Here is a 26,273-nt window from a genome sequence, read left to right as displayed (position 1 = left end):
AGTACCCACCTGGATGTGTTCTGTGTGATCTGATCTAGGAGATCCTGCTCTGGCAGGGGGGTTGGACTGGATGATCTTTGGAGGTCCCTTCCAACCCCTGACATTCTGTGATTCTGTGATCTTTACAGATGCAAGGATTGTACCTTTTACCTCTCTTAAATAGTCATACAAGCAATTTGGCTCTAATTATATTCTTATGCTTAAGAGTGCAAAGGAACAGTGCCTCTTAGCTGATCTAAACTTTCGGCCCTGAGCTACAGAGCTTGCATTTTGCATCCTCAGCTCTGAAAGCATAGGGTTGTCAAAAGTCAGGAACAAGCTTGTGAAATCATTTGGATTGATGACGGTAAGTTTGTTCACAGCCCATTGCATCACCCAGCAGTAGGAGGTGTTTCTACAGGTATGAGTCAGTGTCTGCAGCTGGCACAAGATGTCTTACAGCAGGTTAATACAAAATCTAATACAAGGAATGAGAACCACAGTAGTACTTTCAACAGTAAACAGTGGTCACAGGCAAGGGGCACAGATATCATAAGCGTGTTCTTGCCATGTATCCCACAAAAACCCTTTTCCCAGACTATCACTGGGTGTGTGTGACTTTCCAAGGAAGCTGTTGGCAAATCTCACGTGTTTGCTAGAGGCTGGGACTATGGGCATCAGCTCCAGTGTTCTCTGACGTGAACAGCAGCATACAATGCGTGCGTAAGTTGCCTTGACCCCTTCTCATACAAACTGGTGCAGGGAGGCTGCTGCTACTCTTTGATGTGTGTTTGAAAGCAAAAAAGAAGCATAAACCTACATCATTGTGAGAAATTGCCATTGGAATGGGCTGCCCAGGGAGGTGGTGGAGGTGTTCAAGACTGGATGAGGCACTTAGTGCCATGGTCTAGTTGACTAGACAGGGCTGGGTGATAGGTTAGACTGGATGATCTTGGAGGTCTCTTCCAACCTGGTTAATTCTATGAGATTAGATGGCTATGTATACCTCAAGTTCTGTTTGAAACAGATCTGTAAGCCCATCAGGAACAAATAGTACCTTTACTCTGAACTACTGCACTTCCTGAAAACATCAGCAAAGCAAAGCCATCCAACTTATCACCTATCCTTCCTCACAGATCTTGCTTTCCAATGGCCTCCAGCTTTTGATACAGTTGTCTTGGCAAAATTCAGTGTTCTCAAATACTTAAACCAGACACACAGTCACATTTTCTTTCGTGCTTGCACTTGGATACAGATCTGCTTGACTCTCTGCTAAGGATGGATTGTAGGTGTTGTTACATCTGTTTATCATTTAAAACTTGAAAACCACTCAGGTGTAACATTTGCTTAGAGAGACTCCACATCTGAATAAATACACAGTTTTGAGTGAAGCAGTAGGTGTTATCACATGGTGTGTTTGCATATGCTTGCTCAGTTCTTCCACCTTCAGCATAGAATATCCATTGCTTTAGTTACCTTCAGCCCAATACAGCAAAAACATTCAACTGGTAGAAACCTGCCCCCTTTTCAGCTAGGGCTGAGATCCACATCTATTCTTGGAGTATCCACCTTGAAAGTGTTGTTCTCTTCTGTCCAGGTTTTTAGCTGAGATGATCAGATGAAATGCAGTACATATTGTATTGGATCAATAGTAGTGCAGTTTTTCAGCTGAAGTATGATAGCTAGAACACTCATCTGCTAAAAAATGGTCCATCTGGAATGATGCCTCATCAGTTGTAGTCTGCCAGCACCCACCCATATGAATGTGTGTGTCAACCATCCTTTGGATTTACTGAAAGTGGATTCGCCACAGTTGTTTATAAAGAGTCTGCTAAATGAAAAGCTCATTCATTACAGTACAGCCTTAAGTCATTGCAGGCTCTTTCATGTCCTGTCATGTTACAGATATTCCTATTTCACAATCCAAGCAAGCAAAACAGAACAATCCATCCTTTGGATCACCAAAACATTCACATGAGCTGATGACAGGGATTCATCTTGGAAGAAATAAAAGCTTTCACATGGTGCCTGACAAAGAAACGTTAAAATGGAGTCATGTTGGTAAACAATTTAAGTTATTTTTGACAAATATTTGCACTCATCAGGAAATAAAACATTTGGTTTGTTTTTCAGCTGCTCAGAAACAACAGCAACACCAAAAAAGAACTGATGGGAATTCAAAAACACCACCAGCTCCCTTCTTTCCCCTGACCTTTGCACGTTGTCTGCAGCAAGTGACCCACAGATACTGGGCAAAACTGCTGATCACTGATGAAAATGAGACAAACAGCACTCCAGAGAAACAGTTATGCTGAAGAGGATGAGACTGACCCTTCCATCATGCCTCATCTGAAAGAGGGCTGCTGATGATTCCTGAAGAGACAGAACAGGACAACAGAGCAGCTTTTCCTGATTCCTGGGGCAGAGGGCTTGCAGCACAGCTTGTAGCTCTACTTTTCACTCAGAATGAATGGCCAGAGTGCACTCAGCTTGTCACCCTTTGCAGCAGATTTACATTGCTCTGTGTCAAGTGACTCCAAAATGCAATACAATAGTTAAGAGGCTGGTGAGGGGTCTGGGGCACAGACCTATGAGGAGCAGCTGAGGAGGCTAGGGCTGTTTAGCCTGGAAAAGAGGAGGCTCATGGGGGACTTTATCTCTGCCTACAACTACCTGAAAGGAGGTTGTGGCCAAGTGGGGGTTGGTCTCTTCTCCCAGGCAACCAGTGACAGAATGAGGGGACACAGCCTCAAGCTGTACCAGGGCAGGTTTAGGCTAGGTGTTAGGAAGAAGTTCTTTGCAGAAAGAGTGATTGGCATTGGAATGGGCTGCCCGGGGAGGTGGTGGAGTCACCATCCCTGGAGGTGCTTAAGAAGAGGCTGGATGTGGCACTTGGTGCCGTAGTTTAGTTGATTAGATGGTCTTGGGTAATAAATTGGACTTGATGATCTTGAAAGTCTTTTCCAACCTGATTGATTCTGCAATTCTGCAGCAAAATGCTAATAAAAACCAAACCTGTTTTCTAGAGTCTTTATAGGAAATGTCTTCTCTCCTCATATATCTTCTTTTCCCTTTATTAGTTTCCAGACTGAATGCTCCCTGGTGCCAACAGATTTTGGGCTTGACCTTTTAAACCCTGCACAAGATGTTTTAAACTCTCCTATCCAAGTGCACTATACCCCTTAAGGAGTTCATCCATGACAGCATCACCTCCCTGTGCACAGCAAGACAGCAAACCATCTATTGAGAGAGAATCACTCTATGACAAAACTGTACACAACAAAACTTTAATTTCATGTATACTCCACTGCTGAACTCCCATCATTTTCAGGCTGGAGGTGAGGAGGAAGCTGTTCAGCATGAGAGAGGTGAGACCCTGGAATGGGTTTCCCAGGGAGGTGGTTTAGGCCCCATCCCTAGAGGTGTTTAAGGCCAGGCTGCATGAGGCTGTGGCCAGCCTGATGTAGGTTGGGGTGTCCCTGCCCATGGCAGGGGGATTGAAACTATATGATCCTTGTAGTCCCTTCCAACCCTGACTGATTCTATGATTCCATGTACACTACCTACTGCCCCAAAAACAGACAACCAGACAAAGAAAGCCACAATGTGCTTGAGCACCACAGATGAAACAGAGCAAATGCACAGTACATAAGAGTTGTCTGTGTAATTGATCATCAATCTGTATCGCAGTATCACCAAGGTTGGAAGAGACCTCACAGATCATCAAGTCCAACCCTTTACCACAGAGCTCAAGGCCAGACCATGGCACCAAGTGCCACGTCCAATCCTGCCTTGAACAGCTCCAGGGACGGCGACTCCACCACCTCCCCGGGCAGCCCATTCCAGTGTCCAATGACTCTCTCAGGGAAGAACTTTCTCCTCACCTCCAGCCTAAATTTCCCCTGGCGCAGCCTGAGGCTGTGTCCTCTTGTTCTGGTGCTGGCCACCTGAGAGAAGAGAGCAACCTCCTCCTGGCCACAACCACCCCTCAGGTAGTTGTAGACAGCAATAAGATCTCCCCTGAGCCTCCTCTTCTGCAGGCTAACCAATCCCAGCTCCCTCAGCCTCTCCTCGTAGGGCTGTGCTCAAGGCCTCTCCCCAGCCTCGTCGCCCTTCTCTGGACACGCTCAAGCATCTCAATGTCCCTCCTAAACTGGGGGGCCCAGAACTGAACACAGCACTCAAGGTGAGGTCTAACCAGTGCAGAGTACAGGGGCAGAATGACCTCCCTGCTCCTGCTGGCCACACCATTCCTGATGCAGGCCAGGATGCCACTGGCTCTCTTGGCCATCTGGGCACACTGCTGGCTCATGTTCAGGCAGGTATCAATCAGCACCCCCAGATCCCTCTCTGTCTGGCTGCTCTCCAGCCACTGCAACCCCAGCTTAGAGGAGCAATGTCCATCATTCATTTCTGTGATTGTTACTCTCAGAACTTTCTTCTCTGAAGTTAGAAGCAACCTTTTATGTGCATTCCTTCATAACTTATTGAGTGCAGCTACTACAACACGATAAAAAGAAATAAATATTAGAGGTTAGAGTAAAATCCAGGCTGTAAACTGGGAGGTAATTGTGAGGCACATTCCTGTAAGAAATCTGGGAAAGGATCTCAAAAGCTGCTAGCCTTCCTCCTCAAGGGCATTTAGAGTCTAATCAATGTTTATAAATACCTGAGGGCAGGGTGGCAAGAGGGAGGTGACAGGCTCTGCTCACTTGTGCCCTGTGACAGGACAAGGGGCAATGGATGTAAACTACAGCATAGAAGTTCCACCTCAACACAAGGAAGAACTTCTTTACTGTAAGGGTTATGGAGCACTGGAACAGGCTCCCCAGAGAGGTTGTGCAGTCTGCTTCCCCAGACTTTCAAGACCCATCTGCATGGGTTCCTGTGTGACCTGCACTACATTATGATCCTGCTCTGGCAGGGGGGTTGGAATTGATGATCTCCAGAGGTCCCTTCCAACCCCTAACATCCTGTGATTCTGTGATCCACTTCAATGGGTGCCATTAAAATAAATCAACATTTTCATGAGCCAGACGTATTCAGAGAAGAAAACATTGTGTTTTTAAACAGAGAAATCCCACAGATTCCAATCCCACACAGTCTAATGAGTGACAGAGAACAAACACAAGCCTTTGAAGCCCTGGCAATTAGAATAACTAAATGTCACAAGGGGAAAAACAGAGAGGGCTTCAGCATTTTTAATTGCTTTTAGATTACATCAGGGACAAGGAGAAGTCCAGATTTTGATCTGAATCAAAAACTGACAACTTCACTGAACTATGCATGTTGCACTATATTATTATTACCATTATTACTGTTATTTATGTTATTATTGTTATTACTACTACTTTAATGCCTCGTCTCAGCTCTTGATACAAAACTGAAAGGGAAGAACAGGAAATAAAAGCTACCATTCTGGATTCAAGAAAACATTTTAACTGTTACTGTACTTAACTTCATATCAATTGCTTAATAACAGCTTTCACCAAACCAGTGGGACTGTGGGACTCTTGGGAACCTCACAGAATCAAACAGGTTGGAAAAGACCTTTGAGATCATCGAGTCTAACCTATCACTTAATACCCTCTAATAAACTAAACCATGGCACTAAGTGCCTCTTCCAGTCTCCTTTTAAACGTCTCCAGGTATGATGACTCTACCAGCTCCCTGGGCAGCCTACTCCAATGAGCAATCACTTTTTCTGTGAAGAGCTCCTTCCTAACATCCAGCCTAGACCTGCAAAGACACCATTCTTACCTTAGCATTTCCTGGCAATTACACCAGAGCTAAGCTCTAAGCATTCAAAAGTCTAATGGTGTAGTGGTGTTCTCCCACCACAAATGGGAAGCAAGACATTGCCTATGGCTCAGTACCTCTCCAGGGAGTCTTTGCTCCCAACTAAGCAAAGTAAATAAAATTCCACTCTCAGCTATCATGGACCTTTTCAGTGCACCTCAGGAGCTATTCATGTATATGGTTCAATACCGTATTTGTTGCATCTGAACAACCAAGCCACCTCTGTGTCAACAGATTCTGTAAGTATCCACCTCTGATGAGGCCCATTAAAGCTGGTGCCTCAAAATTCCCTGTGCATTTTGCCTTTCCTCTGGTGACTGATCCTCCCTTCACACCAACCAGGAAATCTGCACTTCCAACTCACTGCTTGGAGTGTCCATGAATAAGTCAAGTCTTGCATCTTCATAGATGACCTGGATGAGGGCATGGAGTCAGTCATCAGCAAGTTTGCAGATGACACTAAGCTGGGGGCAGATGTGACTGGGTTGGAGGGCAGAAGGGCTCTGCAGTGGGACCTTGACAGCCTGGACAGATGGGCAGAGTCCAAGGGGATGGCGTTCAATAGCTCCAAGTGCAGGGTGCTGCACTTTGGCCACAACAACCCCATGCAGAGATACAGGCTGGGGTCAGAGTGGCTGGAGAGCAGCCAGACAGAGAGGGATCTGGGGGTGCTGATTGATACCTGCCTGAACATCAGACAGCAGTGTGCCCAGGTGGCCAAGAGAGCCAGTGGCATCCTGGCCTGCATCAGGAATGATGTGGTCAGCAGGAGCAGGGAGGTCATTCTGCCCCTGTACTCTGCACTGGTTAGACCACACCTTGAGTGCTGTGTTCAGTTCTGGGCCCCCCAGTTTAGGAGGGACATTGAGATGCTTGAGCGTGTCCAGAGAAGGGCGACGAGGCTGGGGAGAGGCCTTGAGCACAGCCCTACGAGGAGAGGCTGAGGGAGCTGGGATTGGTTAGCCTGCAGAAGAGGAGGCTCAGGGGAGATCTTATTGCTGTCTACAACTACCTGAGGGGTGGTTGTGGCCAGGAGGAGGTTGCTCTCTTCTCTCAGGTGGCCAGCACCAGAACGAGAGGACACAGCCTCAAGCTGCGCCAGGGGAGATTTAGGCTGGAGGTGAGGAGAAAGTTCTTCACTGAGAGAGTCATTGGACACTGGAATGGGCTGCCCGGGGAGGTGGTGGAGTCGCCGTCCCTGGAGCTGTTCAAGGCAGGATTGGACGTGGCACTTGGTGCCATGGTCTAGCCTTGAGCTCTGTGGTAAAGGGTTGGACTTGATGATCTGTGAGGTCTCTTCCAATCCTAACAATACTGTGATACTGTGAAAATCTGAGTGCAAACACTTCTGAGAGTCTGGCCCTGCAGGCTCTGCTAACAGTCATAGGAACAAAGTGTTTGAAGGTGAAGCAGAGCCATAAATTCACATATTCCTGAATTTGCTCATAAATTTTTAGTGTTACAGCCCCTGGAGTATCCTCACCGCTAGGCCATACAAGCTTTTTGAAAGGAGATAAGAGACATTCCTCTCTTGACCAACCAGGACTGTTTTTATTCAGGAAAACATTCAAAATTCTTCTTTGCACCATCTGGCAACAAGATGAGTACACATAGGGTAGGAATGTTAATCCATGACATTAACTTCCTTCGCTTCTTCCAACTGATATAGCCTCAGAGTGCAGAGTATGGTTTAATTACTAATTGAATGTGTTTATCTTGGCCAAACAACTTCTAAAATAGGAGGTGCCTGTAACCATAAATAATTTTGAAGGTATAACAGTTGAGTAAGGAAATTAACTGGTTAGGGTAATCCAAATGAGTGGAAATTGCCTCATATGGTGGTTAAGTACCATTGATATTTTTAGTAGACTAATACAGAGACTAAACCTGCAAAGCTGCTTGGGTTTCCCTTATCGTTACCACGAAGGCAATGTCTTGCTGGAAGAATGTGTCTGGGAAAGCCAGCATGTGTTCAGGCTTATTTTGGCTTAGAATCATAGAATCAACCAGACCTCCAAGATCATCCAGTCCAACCTAGCACTCAGCCCTATGTGGAGGTGCTGGAACAAGTGCAGAGAAGGGCAATGAAACTGTGAAGGGCCTGGAGAACAAATCTTATGAGGAGCAACTGAAGGAGATGGGGCTGTTTAGTTTGAAAAAGAAGAGTCTGAGGGGAGACCTCATTGCTGTCTACAGCTACCTGAGAGCTCTTTGGGGAGAGGTTGGTGCTGGTCTCTTCTCACAGGTAGTTAGTAATAGAACAAGAGAGAATGGCCTCAACCTGCCACTGGGTAGGTTTAGACTGGACATTAGGAAACATTTCTTTCAAGAAAGAATGGTCAGGCATTGGAATGGGCTGCCCAGGGAGGTGGTTGAGCCACCAACCCTGGGTGTGGTTAAAAGCTGTTTGGATGTGGTGCTTGGGGATATGGTTTAAGGGTGAGCTTTGTAGAGTAGGGATATTGGTTGGACTTGGTGATCCTGAGGGGCTTTTCCAACCTGAACGTTTCTGTGATTCTGTGAATTGGCCTTTGGTTTCCTGACAGCCCCATACAGCAGACATCAAGATCCAAGGTTCCAAACCGTTATCTGTGTGCTATGGTGGGTATGCAAAACACCTCCAGGAAAATGTGTGGGGCAGGTGACAGCAGCAGTTCTTGACAAACGCTGCTTGAAGGTTTCTACAGGAGCTGCTGGTTTAATCTCTCCTGGCTCCCAGAGGGCAAGCAAAAATGGAAACAATTAACACAAAACAGCCTTTCCTGTAATTCTAACTCATACAGCAGGAAGTTGGCAGTATGAGGTACAGAGCATTGGATTAGGATGGAAAAAAAAAAGGCTAGATCATGTTTACCCCCGAGGTGAAAGGAGAAGAGCAATTAAGACAGAATCAAGTCCTTATTTTGGCAGGTAGGAAAAGAAGGGGAGGAAATACCTGCCAGGGAGTAAACTGCTACTTAAGGGTGTGCAAAAAGAAGCAAAGAGCTTAAGGTTGGAAAGGGGAAATAGGCTGGAGTGAAGTCCTGGTGAGGAAAGCAAGTATGGACATGCAACCTGCCCTGAAACCTTGTAACTGCTGTTGTCTTGAGAAGTGGGTCCAAATAACCAAGCCTGGAAACCCCATTCCTTCAAGCTGATCTGGGTCAAACAGAGTAGAAAGCGAGTTTCAGAAGAAAGATTATGGCAGGCAACTTCCTGCCCACTCTCATATCCCTTTTCTTTCATAGGAAGAGAAATCAAGAGGAATGCTCAGCTTTGGAAATGTGACTCCATTCCCAATCCATTCAGAACTAACAACTAAAGCATACCCAAAGAACAAGGGGACAGAGTCTCAAGTTGTGCCAGGGAAAGTATAGGCTGGATGTTAGGAGGAAGTTGTTGTCAGAGAGAGTGATTGGCATTGGAATGGGCTGCCCAGGGAGGTGGTGGAGGCACCATCCCTGGAGGTGTTGAAGAAAAGACTGAATGAGGCACTTAGTGCCATGGTCTGGTTGACTGGCTAGGGCTGAGTGCTAGGTTGGACTGGATAATCTTGGAGGTCTCTTCCAATCTGGTTGATTTTATGATTCAAATGATTAGCAGGAGCCAGAGCAGCTCTGAGAACAGAGTATCTATTGCATGCTCCCTCTCAATTATGTTGCTTACCAATATGATGACTGTACATTGACAGGCCTTGAAAGTCTCCAGAGAAGGAGACTCCACAACCTCTCTGGGGAGCCTGTTCCAGTGCTCTGGGACGCCTACAGGAAAGAAGTTCTCATTTGTGTTGAGGTGGAACCTCCTGTGCTGCAACTTACACCCATTACTCCGTGTCCTATCCCAGGGAGCAAGTGAGCAGAGCCTGTCCTACCCCTCCTGACCAGCCCTCAGCTGTTTATAAACATTTATTAAATCCCTTCCCAGTCTTCTCTTCTTTAGCCTAAAAAATCCCAGGTCCCTCAGTCTCTCCTCATAAAGTTCTTCACATAAAGAGTAATTGGCATTGGAATGGGCTGCCCAGGGGGGTGGTGGAGTCACCATCTCTGGAGGTGTTTAAGAGAAGATTGGATGAGGCACTTAGTGCCATGGTTTAGTTAATTAGAAGAGTTAGGTAATAGGTTGGACATAATGATCTCAAAGGTCTTTACCAACATGGTTAATTCTGTGATTCTCTTTATGCTCACATCATCCATGCTTGCTTTGCTGAATTCCACATGTGTGTTAGTTATGATACACCTAATGTTTGGAAATAGTTGAGAAATACACACACTAAGGACAGAAATTACCAGCTCCAGAGGGAGGAAAATTGTGTTCAGTCCATTATCTGGCTTCACCACCAGAAATTTCATTGATTTACTCTATTCTAATACACAGCCAGATAAGCATTTTTTTCACCTCATGATGAGAGCTGATTTCTCCTCATCTAAATCTCCATTATTCTCTCATCTCATTTTTATGTCATTTTCCTCGTATAGATGACATTTTTATGTGAAATTTCCCCAAGTAGAGAAGAGACATTGTGTTTGCTTGATATCAATTTTGAAGCCTTTTTATGTGGAATAAAAATAAGTGCAGAAAAGCTGGAGGAGGGTTTTACAACCTCTAGAGACACTAGAAACTCTTTCTAAATGAAAACTGCACACATTCCTCTCAGAAGCAATCCCAACGCCAAAGGTACGGATCAGCAAGTTAAGCTGCAGGCTCAAGAGGGCCTTTGATTTGCTATGTTATTATTGCTGATAATAGTGGTCCAAAAACTGATTTCCAAAAAGGCCCTACAGATTATTCCATAGATCTGACACAACAGTAGCATCCTAAGGCTCTCTCCTACTCATAAGTACAGATTCCTGCCTCTAACGCACCTATGAACATCATCACATTTGTCTCATCAAAGTACAAGATCCTAAAATCAACTTCCAGTTGGAAACCTCTGTCATGGAGGCAGGGAATTAACATGGCCAAGTCAGGGAATATATAGAAAGAGAATTGTTTCATTTTCCTGAAACCCTGCCCCCAAAACTATATACAAAAACCAGTTTAGTTTATTAGCAGACTCAGTTTGATCGAGAATATCTTACAAAGGATACTATAGCTAAATTTGGCTATTTAGGAAGTCAGGACATGGAAAAGGCTAAGCTATAAACACAGCTTTACCCCACTATCAATCAGGCTGAGCAGAAGATTAAGGGGGAAACAACTCTCTGATGTGAGATAGGCACTCAGCAAAGCTCCCTTGCTGGATTCCTCTGCAGGAGTAGCCTGTGACGTTACCGGCAATGTCCAGTAATAGAGATCCACACTGCAGAAGCCTGAGGTGAGTGCAGAGCCATCAAACTCAGAAATGTCTCAAGCACTTCTTCCTGAGTGGGATGGTTGCAGGATGAAGCTGCCCTCACAACAGCAGGGGAGAGCCAAATACTGCTAGGGTCCCCTGTCTAGGAGGCAGCCAACAATTAGCTACTAATAGGGTCTGAGAGAGGGTGATCCAGGTGCCACCATCTCTCTCTCTCTATGGACCCAAGGCTACCTAAGCCTGCTGGCTTGCACAAAAGAGTGCAAAGTGAGGAGAATCATCCAAAGCAGGGACAGGATAAACCCATGAGCTGTACAAAGGTAGGAAACATACAAAAGCAGGGACAGTCCAGTCATGGTGGGAACTTGTCCTTCACAGTGGCAGTAGACTCTTCAGACAGGAACTATCAAGGCAGGAATAACCCCAAGGTGGGAACCCTTGCTCTGTTTATTTCTTTCTCTAGACAAAATGTCTATTTACCAGGCACAAAACTACAGTCAATCACCAGACTGATTTCAGCACAGGTATCTGTGTGCAGCAAGGACCCTTTGCTGCCCCCCTTCAAGCTCACAGGGCTCACTGCTCCACACCCTTCCAAAATCAGCTTCCACACATTGTCAGGTTCTGCATCTGAAGGGAATGTGAGCATTTGATATAATGGTCATTAGCCACCCTTAAATTAAAGAGGGATTCTAGTCGTTGCAGATGCTGAAGAACAAAAGAGCATGTATGACTCAGACAGGTTCATCTATGAGTTTAGAGATTCAAAGGAGAAAGGGGTTTGTGCTAACAGGTTAGAAAAGCAGTATGAAGAACATCCTGAGGGCAAATGACCTAACAATTGTGTCACGGCCTGTCTTTTAGAAAGGAAAAAGATTAGCTGCCATGGTGAGCTAAGTGATCATTTAGACAATATTGCAGACAAAGGAACAAGTTCCATGCTGAGATTTCAATGACTTGAGAACAAAACAGTCTCCACTTAGACACCAGAAACATTTGACCCCAACAACCCACTCTTGCCGTGTTCACCAGGTTGTACCCATACTGCTCTTCTGGTTCAGTGCTGAAGTGAACCCCTGACTGTCCCATTTTACCACCTGCAAGATGGCTTTGCAGAGTGGTTTAAGCACATTCAAACTAGACTTTCTGAGGAAGAAACTCATCCAAAATCTCTCCTCCATTCACCTATGCACCAAAGTCACTGCAGTCCATAATAGAGACACTAAGTGGCTTAATCAGTGAGTTACCCTACAGACAATATCAAACCATGTGTGAGATAAGGACACCAGAAGATCAGATTAAATCTAGTCTAAAGTAAAATACCTAAACTAGCAACATTTTTTCTATAGTAGATGGTGATCCATCTGTCCTACTCTGTCATAGAATCAACCAGGTTGGAAGAGATCTCCAAGATCATCCAGTCCAACCTATCACTCAGCCCTGTCCAATCAGCTAAACCATGGCACTAAGTGCCTCATCCAGCATTTTCTTTTGCACAGAATCACTTGCTTATATAAAGATGGCAACAGAGACAAAAACATTATTTCTCCAGGTGGTGTGTTAATCACAGGCCTGTGATTGCCATTGGCTTGAGTATTTTTTTTCTCCCCAGTGGTGAATAGAAGCATTCTGGTACCTCAGTGAAGGGTGATAAAGCTGGTGAGGGGCCTGGAACACAAGTTCTATGAGGAGAGGATGAGGGAGCTGGGGTTGTTTAACCTGGAGAAGTGGAGGCTCAGGGGTGACCTCATTATTCTCTACAACTACTTGAAGGGAGGCTGTAGCCAGGTGGGGGTCGACCTCTTCCAGCCTGGTTGATTCTATGAAGTGCTAATCAGTGTCTTTTTCTTCCTAGAAGATGCATACCTGACCAACATTCAATAATTGACTGGACATCAGTTTCCCTAGCACACATCAGTACTAACAGATAACACAATGACAAGGCTGCTTCTTACTCCAGCAACTGAAATGTTCTTTTTCAGAAGACTTTAATTGTAGTTTATGATTCTATTGCACGATAGATATGCAGAAAAATATAGCACCTCGTGTCACAGATCAGCAGAGAAAAAAGAAGTATTCCCACCACTTAATGACCAAGACCCAGGTGGGAATGGAAAGATCCTGGAACAAGACTTCCAGACACTAGAGATTAGGTTTAGAGTTCCCCAAGCCAGTTTCCACAGGCAGATGTTCAGAAATGTAAATTGCATTTTGGCCTCAGGAATAGCCCTGGATGTCCCTATTACAGTATCACAGTATTACAAAACCCTAATGCATGTCTCCATTTCGTCTGTCTAGCCCTGCTAGAATTTTATGGCTATGTCCCTCAACAATCAGTCTAGAATTACTCTCACAGTATTGCAGAGTCAGGTCATTTCCAGTTCTTGTTTCATCTTGTCCATTTTAGTTGCAGCACTGAATCATGTTCACTTCAGACCATGTAACTGCTTGTGCAAATGAAATTTAAGGAGCCTCACAAGCTGTGTAGTGTGGGATCCAAATGGAGTTGCGTAACACCAAGGTACCCCTGCACCATGGTACATTCCTCTTTGCTGCTGCTTCTCTGTGTGTCTCTATCTTCAGTGAGCTCTCCCTGAATCCCAATGTGTCAAAAATGAGTTTACCTTGCAGCTGAGCAGCATCTGCATTCGTTGTGCCTGTAGCTCTCCTTCCTCTCTTGTGCACCACTCTCTCTTTCACCCAAGCGCTGCTCTCAGGCTGCCTCAGCTCAAGCTCTCTTGGTCATGTGCATGGGACATAACTTGAAACAAACCCTGCAACAATAAGGGAAAGGACCATAATGTACCTGCAGTCATGACATTGTCTATGCAGCACCTGGTGTCTGAATATGTAGCCTTTAATAGAACCTACAGCAGATCCAGGAGCTGCTCAGGGTTCAGTAGCCAACAACAACAAAAAAGTTTCCATCATAACTCTTGGCTGCAGCTTTCAGGAAGCACCACCCACAGGAGCTCCAGAAGAGGATAACACAGGACACTATGAGGGCAAACTTCTGCAACTGCCTTCCTGCATGCTAGGCAGCACCAGTGCTTGACCCAGTTGTAGTTGCCATGAAGAGGCTGAAGCATGTAGAAGTACCACATCCCTCAGCTGCAATAAGATCTTACAGAAATGAATACCTATTTGTGAATGTAAAGGTCAAATAAAATAGTTATGCAAATCAACATGCAGTGACTACTGGCAAACATGAATTATTTGAGCAAGCTGATCTATCATCCTTCACTACCACTAGGCTGCAGCCCTAGCCTAGCCAACTACCTCACAAAGCAAAAAGAGGAAGTCTCTCACCTTGCCTTTCAAGACTTCCACTTTTAAAAGCCAGATACTTTTCATCTTAATGGACTTGCAACACACAAATGGATTAAAGCAGGATTAGCCAAGAATCATATTTTCATGGGGAGTGCAATTTCTCACCAATTTTGTAAATAGGTTGGCCTCCCTCCCAGCAATGAGATTTCTGCCCTCTGTAATTGTGCTGTGGCTACAGCAGCTGCTAATAAGAGCATCACAATCATAAGACTGATTCTCTGACACTGTAAAGAGCTCCAACACCCAACTGCTTCCAAGTGCTATCGATACCTGGCAAGGTTTCTTGAAGAAAGAAACACGATCAGAAATGATCAAAACCTTCTCATTTGGGCCTCAGACCAAAGTAAGCATTTAATGGCTTTTAATGTTTTTCTTCATCAGTTTGTTCTGTTCCTCTGCCAAACTGTGGGGTTTTGGATCCCAGCTAGGTATAGAAATATCAAGCTATTGCCATCAATCCTGCAGTCATGTGGCAGCCCACCTTTGTGAGCCTGGTCACTGAAAGGAATTTTGATCAAGCCTCTGATTAAAGGAATTTGCAGCACATAGTACAAATAATTCATTGAAACTCCAGCCTGGTGAACAGTGTTGTCTGTGTTCATGTGTTAGTGGCTGGCACTTGAGTAGCCAATTATGTGCATGGAGCTATGCACACTCATTTATTATCACAGAATGTCAGGGGCTGGAGGGGACCTCCAAAGATCATCCAGTCCAAACCCCTCTGTCAGAGCAGGATCACCTAGACCAGATCACACAGGAATGCATCCAGGTGGGTTTTGAATACTTTCAGAAAGGGAGGCTCCACAACCACCCTGGGCAGCCTGTGCAGGTCACCCTCATACTGAAAACATTTTCTTCATGTTTCCATGGAACTTCCTATGCCTCAACTTCCACCCATTGCTCCTTGTCCTGTCATTGAGTATCACCCAGCAGAGGCCTGGCTCCATCCTCTTGGCAGTCACCCTTTAAATATTTACAAACACAAATGAGGTCACCCTTCAGTCTCATCATCTTCAAGCCCCAGCTCCCTCAGTCTCTCCTCATAAGGAACATATTCCACTCCCTTGTCATTTTCATTCATTTTAAGAAGTTAGAGGTCTAGCTGGGGACCAACATTGCTAAACATCACCTCTATTTGGAGGAGTGTAGTCTTTAACTAAAAATCCAATCCCGTTTTTTTCCACTGAGTCTTTTGAGTCTGATGCATTGGTGAGAACAGGGCAAGAGAAACAGACTAAAAGAGCAAAGCACAAAAGTAAAATCTTATGAAATTTACTATTCTAACCAAATGGTCCCATGGGCAAAAGATTAGGGGCTAGAGAGGGAAACTGCATGAAAACATATTACATTAACATGGGTTCAGCTTTTTCTCTTCTTTCTTATCCCCTGGTAAAGGTGGAAAGCAGACAGCTGAAAACAAAGAGGTAAGCAATGTTACTCATCCATCCCCGAGAGAGGGAGGCGATTTGTCCTGCAGTGATGCAGTGCCATCTAGTGATGCCTTCCATCATAGCTCATAGAAACGTCTTGGCTGGCTAAGACCTCTAAGATCATTCAGTCCAGCTGCTGGCTTAAATCTGCCAAGCCTAGTGTTACACCACGTTCCTCAGCATCACATCTCCGCATCTTTTAAACGCTTCCAGAGATGGGCATTCAACCACCTCTTTAGGGAGCCTGATCACCCTTTCAGTGAAGAACTTTCTTCTGATAACCAGTCTAGACCTCCCTTGGTGCATCTTGAGGCCATTCCTGTGCTGTAGTTCACATCCACTGCCCCTTGTCCTATCACAAGGCACAGGTGAGCAGAGGCTGTCCCTTCTTGACACCCAGCCCTCAGATATTTCTATACATTTACTAGATCCTCTCTCAGTCTTCTCACCAGAGTATCCAGCCCCAGGTCTGTCAACCTTTCCTCATAAGGCAGTGCTTCATCATCTTTGTAGCCCTCCATTGGACTCTCTCAAGTAGATCCTTGTCCCTCTTGAGCTGGGGAGCCCAGAACTGAGTGCAATATTCCAGGTACAGCCTTGCTAAGGCACAGTAGTGGGGGAGGAGAAGCTCCTTAGACCTGCTGGACACACTGTTCTTAGTGCACCCCAGGATCCCATTGGCCTTCTTGGCTACAAGGGCACATTGCTGTCCCATGGATACCTTGTTGTCCACTAAGACTCCCAAGTCATTCTCCATGGGGCTGCTCAAGCCTGTGATATTAACATTCTAGCTTAGGGGGGGAAATGAGCTTACTTCCCTCTGGATACATTGAAAAAAAGCCTATAGAACACTGCCAGGATAGCATGAGAGGGAAGGGATTTAAGTTGGAGAAAGGCAGATTTAGACTGAATGTTAAAAACAATCACTTTGTAGTAGCCTTCCAGTATCTGAAGGAGGCCTACAAGAGAGCTGGGGAGGGACTATTTACAAAGAATTGTAATGATAGGAAGAGGGGTAGTGGGTTCAAACTGGCAGAGGGGAGATTTAAACTGGATGTTAGGAAGAAGTTCTTTACAGTGAGGGTGGTGAGACACTGGCACAGGTTGTCCAGGGAGGTTGTAGCTGCTCCCCCCCTGGAGGTGTCCAAGGCCAGGTTGGTACTGGGTGATCTTTGAGGTCCCTCCCAACCTAAAGTATTCTATGATTTACAGTAGGGGTGGAGAGACACTGGATCAGGTTGCCAAGGGAGCCTGTAGAGGTCTCCTCCCTGGAGGTATCCAAGAGCAGGTTAGATAAAGCCTTGAACAACTTGGTCTAGTGGAAGATGTCCCTGCCCACAGTGGGGGGGAGGGGGGTTGGAACTAGGTGGTCTTTAAGGTCCCTTCCCACTCAGATCACCCTATGATTCTATGAGCATCCTGACTTCACATGCACAGGAGGTACTAAGCCAAGGGCAGTGGAATCAGCATTCTGTAAAGCTCAAAAAGCTGCTGCTCAAGATCATGAAGCTAAGGAATTTTCATTAAACACATGGGAATTTCCAGATATTTTTGGTCCCCACACTAGCTTCACTGTTCTGTTCTATTCTGGAGTTACAGCAATATTGCCACTGGCACCTCAACACTGTAGCAAGGTGGGAAAAAACTATTATCCAGGAGAAGAACAAGCTGACTGCACCTGCACTGTATTTGAAACCCACTGATGGAAGGTTTGGAGATCAGCATGCTCTTTCTATGACTCCTCTTGATAAACCAGTTTCTCTGACTCCTGTAGCTGACAGCTTCACACACCCTTCTTTTCTTAACTGGTTCACTTTGTACATGATAAGTAACAATTACAAATGGAATGGATCCAAAATGCCTAGCTAGATCTTTGTTCTTTTCTGTGCCAGTTTCATCTCTCTGTAACACAGAGCTTGTATTTTTCTCACCCCCTGCTGGATGATTAATTCATTGAGATTTGTAAGGCACTTTGTGCATTCCCAAGCTATTAAATTAGATCAGATATTCCAACCACCATTTTGGAAATTAATTCTCATGCAGAAAGAGATGTCCTCCAAGATACACAGCCAAGCCAGTATGACTGCCCTTGATGGAGGTCAGTTAACAAGTCTCTCAGCAGCCTCAGTGGAAAAGAATCAGCTCACACTTTCCCTCCAGGGTGCCCAATGCAACCAGCACCCTCCAACAGGTGCCTTTACTTATGCATTTCCACCCTCTCCCAGGGAAAATCCCTTACCCATTACCTCCCTCCAAATATGGGCTGCCTGTTTGCACATCTCTAGGCAGTTTTCATTGCATCCAGGTGCATTTAAATGCCCTTTCTATTCATTGTGGAGGGCCAGGTAGTCAGTAGGTTTGTTTTAAGGCTATTTACTTCTTGACAAGGACCAGCCTAATATCATCAGAAATCAGCTCTCTCTGGATGTAAAGGAGATGCACTATTTGTTGAGCTGCATGAATGCCACAGAGCATCATGTGTAGCAAGATTATATTTAACACTCCATCTGTGGACACTCATATTCTAGGAGTTATGAGAGCATCTTCCTGTTCGATCCACTTCGGAAGATAAATGTTGAATGTGAGTAACCTAAGCAGGAAGAAGACACTCATAGCCCAGGAGCTAATAAAGTTTACCAGGCTCAGCATGAAGGCAAAGCAAGACAAACCTGAATCTATGGATTTCGAAATCCCCTGCTCAAGGCATGAACAGATCACCTTAAAACATCAGTCCACATATGAACAGCCTGTGTAACCTGTAGGAAATGGGGATGTGGAAGTGTGGGACAACAGCCACTAACACACCAGGGCTATCTAGGACTTTCACAGAATTTTCAGGGTTGGAAGGGACCCCAAAGACTATCCAGTTCCAACTCCCCTGCCATGAGCAAGGACACCTCACACTAGATCAGATTGTTTGAAGTCTCACCTGGCCTGGATGAAGGGGATGAAGCTCCCACCACGTCCCTGGGCAACCTGTTCCAGTGTCTCATCACCCTCATGGTGAAGAACTTCTTCCTAACATCCAATCTGAATCTGCCCACTTCTAGTTTTGCTCCATTCCCTCTAGTCCTATCACTAATTGCCATCCTAAAAAATCCCTTCCCAGCTTTCCTGTACGGCCCTTTAAGATACTGAGAGGCCACAATATGGTCTCCTTGGAGCCTTCTCCTCTGCAGATTGAGCAACCCAACTCTCTCAGCCTGTCTCCATAGGAGAGGTGCTCCAGCCCTGTCAACTGTCAGTGCCTTTGACACAGGAGAGTTTGATTTAATGGGGGTGAAGCTATTCACCTGACCTTAGCTGAGAGGGTGCAAAGCAAGCAAAATGCTCTTGCTTGAGTAGTGAAAGACCTTCACTGTTTTCCCCTATTATTTGACAACTGTGTCCTATATTTCTGTTCTAGCAATGATTCTTATTTTCCACAGTTTCTAAATATAATATAATTCTGAAGAAAAAAAAAAAAACAAGCATTAACTTCAAGTTATTAACTTTGAATGTCAGATTATGGCTTCTGCTGTTTATTGCCGCAGTGGATATTGAAGAAGCATCTCCAATCAGCTAAATTCAAGATTTTTGCCTTCAGGCAAAATATCTCTGAGAGATATTTAAGCATATACTTAGAGCATGCAATTTGTCCTCTGAGATCAGTCAAATTTTGTTTAAAAATAAATCTGTGGTTAACTCACTCTATAGGCTTTTTCTTACCCCCATACCATATAGTTGCCATGACAACAATCAGCAGCATAGCACTTGTGGTGAAAGGCAATGGGCTTTGATTATTAAATGGAGATTCAAATCTGCAGGATTAAATTCGTTTACCAGCAGCTAATGTCCCTCCTGTTGGCTCAACAGACTGCAATGAGTCTTTATTAGCTGTAATAAGTGGCACCAAGACAACGATTGTACGGCACGCTCTAAAAGACCACTTAGTATTGCAGAATAAACAAGGCATTGACTCCCTGTACAGTAGCCCAAAGATGACACTACAGGCTTCTTCTAGTCTAAAGCTTCCCAGAGACCCAAAGCCCAACAGGACTAAATTAAATACAAGATGCCTCCTCCCTCCCCACTTTGAAAATAAAAAGATAATTAGATAGGAAGAGTGGAAAGAGGTAAAACACCCACAGGTATGGGATGCCTCCCCTCTTCCCCCTTTGAAAAGAAAAAGAGAATTAGGTAAGAAGAATGGAAAGAGGGGAAACACCCACAGATATGGGATGCCTCCTCCCTCCCCACTTTGAAAAGAAGAATTAGGTAGGAAGAGAGGAAAGGGGTAAAACACCCACAGATATGGGATGCCTCCTCCCTCCCCACTTTGAAAAGAAAGAGAATTAGGTAGGAAGAGAGGAAAGAGGTAAAACACCCACACGTATGGGATGCCTCCCCTCTTCCCCCTTTGAAAAGAAAAAGAGAATTAGGTAAGAAGAATGGAAAGAGGGGAAACACCCACAGATATGGGATGCCTCCTCCCTCCCCACTTTGAAAAGAAAGAGAATTAGGTAGGAAGAGAGGAAAGGGGTAAAACACCCACAGGTATGGGATGCCTCCCCTCTCCCCCCTTTGAAAAGAAAAAGAGAATTAGGTAAGAAGAATGGAAAGAGGGGAAACACCCACAGATATGGGATGCCTCCTCCCTCCCCACTTTGAAAAGAAAGAGAATTAGGTAGGAAGAGAGGAAAGGGGTAAAACACCCACAGATATGGGATGCCTCCTCCCTCCCCACTTTGAAAAGAAAGAGAATTAGGTAGGAAGAGAGGAAAGGGGTAAAACACCCACAGATATGGGATGCCTCCTCCCTCCCCACTTTGAAAAGAAGAATTAGGTAGGAAGAGAGGAAAGGGGTAAAACACCCACAGATATGGGATGCCTCCTCCCTCCCCACTTTGAAAAGAAAGAGAATTAGGTAGGAAGAGAGGAAAGGGGTAAAACACTCACACGTATGGGATGCCTCCCCTCTTCCCCCTTTGAAAAGAAAAAGAGAATTAGGTAAGAAGAATGGAAAGAGGGGAAACACCCACAGATATGGGATGCCTCCTCCCTCCCCACTTTGAAAAGAAAGAGAATTAGGTAGGAAGAGAGGAAAGGGGTAAAACACCCACAGGTATGGGATGCCTCCCCTCTCCCCCCTTTGAAAAGAAAAAGAGAATTAGGTAAGAAGAATGGAAAGAGGGGAAACACCCACAGATATGGGATGCCTCCTCCCTCCCCACTTTGAAAAGAAAGAGAATTAGGTAGGAAGAGAGGAAAGGGGTAAAACACCCACAGATATGGGATGCCTCCTCCCTCCCCACTTTGAAAAGAAAGAGAATTAGGTAGGAAGAGAGGAAAGGGGTAAAACACCCACACGTATGGGATGCCTCCCCTCTTCCCCCTTTGAAAAGAAGAAGAGAATTGGGTAGGAAGAATGGAAAGAGGTAAAACATCCACAGATATGGGATGCCTCCCCTCTTCCCCCTTTGAAAAGAAAGAGAATTAGGTAGGAAGAGAGGAAAGGGGTAAAACACCCACAGATATGGGATGCCTCCCCTCTCCCCCCTTTGAAAAAGGGAACTATAGAGAAGGGAAAAATAGACATGTGGGAAAGCATAAAAAAATGATACATGAAGACAGAGTGGAAAGAAGAAGGTAATGTGTGGCCTGAGGCTCAGAGGAAAATTTGTCCAGATTTCTGAAACCATTATCTGTGATGAAAAAAGTCAGACCTCCCAAATTGCCTCCTTTTAGGAGGCATTCTCAAGACTGGTCCTGGAATACTCTTTGGTATAGGAAGTTCCATGAAAATATGAGGAGGAATTTTTTGACTATGAAGGTGACAGAACACTGGAACTGGCTGCCCAGAGGGGTTGTGGAGTGTCTCTCTGGAGATATTCAAGACCTGCCTGGATGCATTCCTGTGTGATCTGGTCTAGGTGACCCTGCTCTGGCAGGGGGCTTGGACCAGATGAGCTTTTGAGGTCCCTTCCAGCCTCTGACATTCTGTGATTCTTTGATTCTGGGATTCTGTGACAGCTGTCATGTAAAAGAATGGTGAGTTGTTGATAAAAGAAAATAGATAAATACAACTATTGAATGCTATTCATAAGTGCTACTCACATACTGCATCCAAAAAAAAAATCTACTTTGACTCTATGCTGGCTCTGAAACGGGAACACATGGTTGGAAAATTCTTTTGTCTCTGCTATTTTCAGACTTGTCAAAAACAGGTTCTCATAAAATCAATCACATTAGCTCATTTTTTCCTGTTTTCAGATGACAAAGTGCTTATTGCTTTTCCCCATGTACTTCTTCCATAGTGCTATGCTTCTTCATGCCTGTAACTGAGCTTCCCTTACTTCAGCCAAACTGGTTTGTAAAGCCTGATGTCTAGAGTCTGTTCACAACATGGAGTCAGGTCTCACATGCTGTAAATACCATATACCCTTCTACTTAAAAGGCATTAGATTAAGTCTCAGCCAGCAGAAGCTGAAAGGGGGGAAAAAAAGAACATAATAGCATTATAATCTGGCAGTAGAGCTGTCTCAGTTTTTTGACAGGCACAGTTTCACAGCAACTTCAGGTAGATTTCCAATAGTTTGATGTTTCAAAGCATATCACATCTGGATCTGGTCTGATACCAAACAAAAACCTTTGGGAGAAGAGCCTCTCGCAGGAACAACATTTCTGCTGGCTTTTCAGTGTGTCATCTTTTTGCTGTTCAAGTGTTTCAAACTTGCAGAGGCAAAGGTATAGCAGGCAGGAATAACATCATGGCCAAAAGCCAAGAACAAAGATTTTTTGATAGAATCATAAAACCATAGGATCAGCCAGGTTAGAAGAGACATGCAAGATCATCCAGTCCAACCTAGCACCCAGCCCTAGACAATCAACCAGACCATGGCACCAAGTGCCTCAGCCAGACTTTGCTTGAACACCTCCAGGGATGGCAAATCCACCACCTCCCTGGGCAGCCCATTCCAATGCCAATCACTCTCTCTACCAACAACCTCCTCCTAACATCCAGCCTAGACTGGGTCCCCTTGTTCTGATGCTTGTTGCCTGAGAGAAGAGACCAACCCCACCTGCCTACAGCCTCCCTTCAGGTAGTTGTAGACAGCCAAGAGGTCTGCCCTGAACACAGTATGCTTGCACTCTCTTTCTCTCTGTGCTATATATGCTTGCTCTAGCAAAAATCATGAACACACACACACACACAGAACACACTGCAAATTATTTTATTGGTAAAATTCCCCGTGGTGCCTGAGAGGAAAGATATAAAATGGTCTTAATTTTGTAGACTAAGTTACACCATTCCTCAAACAAACAGCAGCCAGGCAGAAAGGAAACTTCATTGCTTGGTTCAGTAGTTTGTGAACGCTAAGAGAAGACTTCTGTGGGCAGAGGGAGTTCCTCGACCTCCTCCCATCCCATCCAAATCAATCACCACTACAGCTCTACACACTCTTCAGAGACTGTTTCTATTTAGAACTTAATAAAGAATAAAAAATAGCAGATCATACGCCCACTCTGCCTTGGGGAAACAAATGTGCTGCTCAGCGGAAGGTATAAATAACCCCACAATGACACAACAGAACGCCTCATCCGGTGGCTGCAGCGCGAACCGCCGGCCAGCAGAGCTGCTGGATGGACTCCACTAATCTCTTTCCCAATGTGATGGATTCTTTTTTTTTTTTTTTTTGGGGAACTAGCCTAGGTCATTTAAGAGTCATTTTTTCCCTCCCAATCAGCTGTGATCAGTCACCACTAACTCATCACTTTTGATCCGCTTTGTTTTTCCCTTGATCTTCACTTGGAACTGAGACTTTTCAGCAGCGATACTGCTGCAGCTAGCGTGCAGGAAACACCTCCAAACTCCCTATTCATAGTCTGGGCAGGGCAGAGGAAGGAGAGAGCAGGCAATCAGATAGAGAGTGATATGAAAAGTGTGACCTTCCTTTCCCTTGATAATGACACCATTTTCTCCCCTCAGCTTTAACCTTTCGAGAGCACTCCAGAAGCCCATGTGATAGCCTGCAGTCTCATGCAATCTAGGCACAGTAACTGCCACGATTTACCTTTAGGCAATGTATGAAAAATAAAGCTTTATCAAGCATCTTCATGTCCCCTTCCACCCAGCTGCTAGTGAGGCTGGCACAAAACAGAAGTAGTGACCATTCTAGACAAACATGAAAGGGCTGAGAAACCTGGATCATTGTGATGCCAAATACAAAGAGGACAGCAGGTTTATGTGGTGACTAAGTAGAGGCTTGGGAAATTGCAGTGTGAGAAATCACCGTCCAAATAGCACTTAAAGTCTTGCCTTGTCAGGTGAATCTGGCACCTCGTAAGTGCCTGCAGACACGAGTGACTGTGAGAAGGCATTAAAACAGACCACAGTGTATTTTTGTCCTTGGAGAATCCTCTCTGAACTACCCCAAGGAACAAGGTCAAGATGGTAGTGACTGTAAAGCTCTGCTCAAATGTGCCAGCTGCAGATCAAACTCCTGTCACCCTAAGTGTGACTGAAGGTGTACAAGGACAGAAGAATAAGAAAAACAAACATATCTGGTTTATAGGGAGGGAACTGGGATATTTACTGCTTTCCATCTGGCTTACAACAAAAGCTTCTTCCTATGGCAAGCTTGTGCTTTCAGGGAGTAGAAAAAAGTTGGGGATCTTATACATGCTGAGTTGCTCTCTCTGACTTCTAATACAAAGAAAAGCAGCATGAAATGAAATGAGGTCCAGACTGCCATGGAAAATTGCCAGATAATGGGATTTAAGGAAGATTACACGGGTGTAAGAACACCCTTCAGTGGTTACCCCCTGTATTAAGCAAAAGATCTTCTGCCACTTCAGGGGTTAAAGCAGATTAATTATCAGAAGGAGGATTACAAAGACCTTAGTGCAACCATACTGTGCAGGATAAGGGCACGTGTGTGCAGGGCAGTGGGGGGAAAGTGCATGCACTTCCTAGGTACCTTGGAGTCAGCAGTAGACTGCAGGGCTCCTTTTGTTTAGCTGGACTCCTGGTACAGTCTTGAATCAAGTGCTGCAGTTCAAAAGCAGGTGCTGTCTGATATCTTTCTGATGAGCAGAACAAAGTGAATGAGTAAGATCCAGCCCTTGGCAACTGCACGGCTTCCAGCACCTTTGGCGACAATGTCTGTGCACAGACAATGAGTTTCTTCTTCTCAGTCTTAGCAAGGCTGAGCCAAGGCCATGCTACACAAGTTAATGTCTGATCTCATTCCATTTGTGAAGGAGCAAAATTAGGTCTCTTGGGCTGTTACTGCCACCATTATTTCTTCCTAACTTCCCTATTGTTTCCTCAGAATTCGGGGAGGTGGGAGAAGAGATTTCCTGGAGAAGAGGAGGCTCAGGGGTGACCTTACTGCTGGCTACAACTACCTGAGGGGTGGTTGTGGCCAGGGGGAGGTTGCTCTCTTCTCTCAGGTGGCCAGCACCAGAACAAGAGGACACAGCCTCAAGCTATGCCAGGGGAAATTTAGGCTGGAGGTGAGGAGAAAGTTCTTCCCTGAGAGAGTCATTGGACACTGGAATGGGCTGCCCGGGGAGGTGGTGGAGTCGCCGTCCCTGGAGCTGTTCAAGGCAGGATTGGACGTGGCACTTGGTGCCATGGTCTAGCCTTGAGCTCTGTGGTAAAGAGTTGGACTTGATGATCTCTGAGGTCTCTTCCAACCCTGATATTGTGAAAAAAAGCCTAAATAGCCACGAGGCAAACATTTCGCAGCAGAAAGCAAACACCATCCTAAAAATAGCAGCGAGACATCACTTTAAATTGCACAAAGCAAAAGCAACACCCTGCTGGAAACTCAAAGTTCAAGGTAATGAGAGTCTTTGTCGAGGAAAGAGCGTGTGACCTTGCCCATATTTCTTCTCCAGAGCAGCTAGGGATGTGTCACCAGCCAGAGCCACTCCTGGTTCCCGCACAGCGAGGTCTTCCTTGACCCCGGGGGACAGAGCGGGGTCAGCGCCCCGCAGTCAGCGGCAGCCTGCGGCAGGAAGCCAGCCGCGCCGGGCAGCAGGAGTGGCAGCGCTCCTATCGCCCCAAGCAAAGAGCCTTTCACGCCACACAATGCCGTGCCAAAAGGTCCGTGGATGGGGTGGGGAGATTCCCCCTCACCTTTTCACAGGGCTCATCACTTAGTCTTGACATTTACAAGAAGCACAGGGCAAGGTTTCTCGTTTCCATGTGTGGCAACATGACCCTCGTCTCTCAGTTCAGGATGTGGGCTCCAGAAAGATTAGGCTGCACAGGACACATCCTGAGGAAAGGGTTCAGTGCTGCTCTGCAAGACCACTCTCTAAGAACATGAACTGCATTAACCTTCTGGGGGGCTTCTGGAGGGAAAGGGGGAAAATTAGGCAGGGGCTGGTCACCTTTAAACAATACTTTGGTCACAGTCTGTGCTAGTTTGAAGCAGGGTAGAATGTTTTGGTGAGAGAAAGTAGAGAATTGG

General features: G+C 45.4%; 1 long non-coding RNA gene across 1 annotated transcript in view; it reads right to left on the bottom strand.

The window, feature by feature from the left end:
* Window positions 1-1,848: 1,848 nt before the first annotated feature.
* Window positions 1,849-26,273, bottom strand: part of LOC135189163 (uncharacterized) — a 33,188-nt gene continuing 8,763 nt past the window's right edge. Inside the window, exons 2-3 of the long non-coding RNA XR_010307943.1 lie at window positions 13,675-13,824; window positions 1,849-2,007 (exon numbers count right to left, since the gene is read on the bottom strand). This is a non-coding gene — a long non-coding RNA (uncharacterized LOC135189163). The remainder of the gene's footprint in view (window positions 2,008-13,674; window positions 13,825-26,273) is intronic.

This window comes from Pogoniulus pusillus, chromosome 31, assembly GCF_015220805.1.
Source record: "Pogoniulus pusillus isolate bPogPus1 chromosome 31, bPogPus1.pri, whole genome shotgun sequence".
NCBI classification, from domain to species: Eukaryota; Metazoa; Chordata; class Aves; order Piciformes; family Lybiidae; genus Pogoniulus; species Pogoniulus pusillus.
Note: the sequence above shows the minus strand (reverse complement) of the source record. Positions and strands in the feature narration are given on the sequence as shown.